At 32.0% G+C, this 819-nt stretch overlaps 1 protein-coding gene across 4 annotated transcripts in view; it reads right to left on the bottom strand.

Moving 5' to 3' along the window:
• Positions 1 to 819, bottom strand: part of LOC107656293 (tetraspanin-9-like) — a 19,674-nt gene that overhangs the window by 2,894 nt on the left and 15,961 nt on the right. The gene's annotated exons all lie outside the window — the stretch shown is intronic.

Below are 819 nucleotides of genomic sequence, written 5' to 3'. Positions count from 1 at the left end.
ACAAAGCCTTTTTTAAGTCAACTGTGTCACATCTAAGATCATTTAGAGAGTTCACATAAGCCAAAGCCCTGAAACTAACCATGTTTTGCCCAAAGGCTGGCAGAAACTATAAGCAAGTGGGATATGGCATGTTTTTGCACTATTCATGACGATGGAAGCAGTTTGAATGTGGGAATGGAGATGCTTTTGTTTCTCACTTGCAGCCTTTCTCTGCACTCCCACACTCTCCATCAATGCAGCGCTACAAAACCCCTGGTGTTGTACGGTGTATTGTGAAGCATTTACATCAGGTACACACTGGTCTGCCAACTAGTTGATTACTCTTCTGGACAACTAGTGTAAATGCTTTACTATACAGACATACTCATTAACATCTTTACCTATAGAAGTTTACATTAAATGTATGAAAAAACTGCTTGTTTAATTACTTTTAACTATATGTTTAAACATGTATTTTTTAAACCCTGGGCAATGTGAAAATGTTTTACGTAATTATGAATGGAGGTAAGCATTGCTTTTAAATCTGTTAAATAACAAAAAAAAAAAATCAGAGCAACACCCAAATCACGGTGCATAATGTTTTGGCAAGTTATTTAGCAAAAAAAAGAAAAGAAAAGATAAACAATCATAAACTAGGTTTTCTAAACTGGGGTTTGGGAGGGAACTGAACAGGGTTCATAAGTTGATAAAAAGCTAATAATTAATTCATAAAAACGTAAAAAGATAAAAATAAAAAAAATAAAACTACTTACTAAAAAAGTAGTAACTAATTACTAAAAAAAGATTTGAAAAAAAAAAAAAAATTATATATATATATAC

The sequence above is a fragment of the Sinocyclocheilus anshuiensis genome, unplaced genomic scaffold (genome assembly GCF_001515605.1).
Source record: "Sinocyclocheilus anshuiensis isolate Anshui unplaced genomic scaffold, SAMN03320099.WGS_v1.1 scaffold183, whole genome shotgun sequence".
Classification (NCBI taxonomy): domain Eukaryota; kingdom Metazoa; phylum Chordata; class Actinopteri; order Cypriniformes; family Cyprinidae; genus Sinocyclocheilus; species Sinocyclocheilus anshuiensis.
This window is presented reverse-complemented; position numbering and strand designations above follow the sequence as displayed.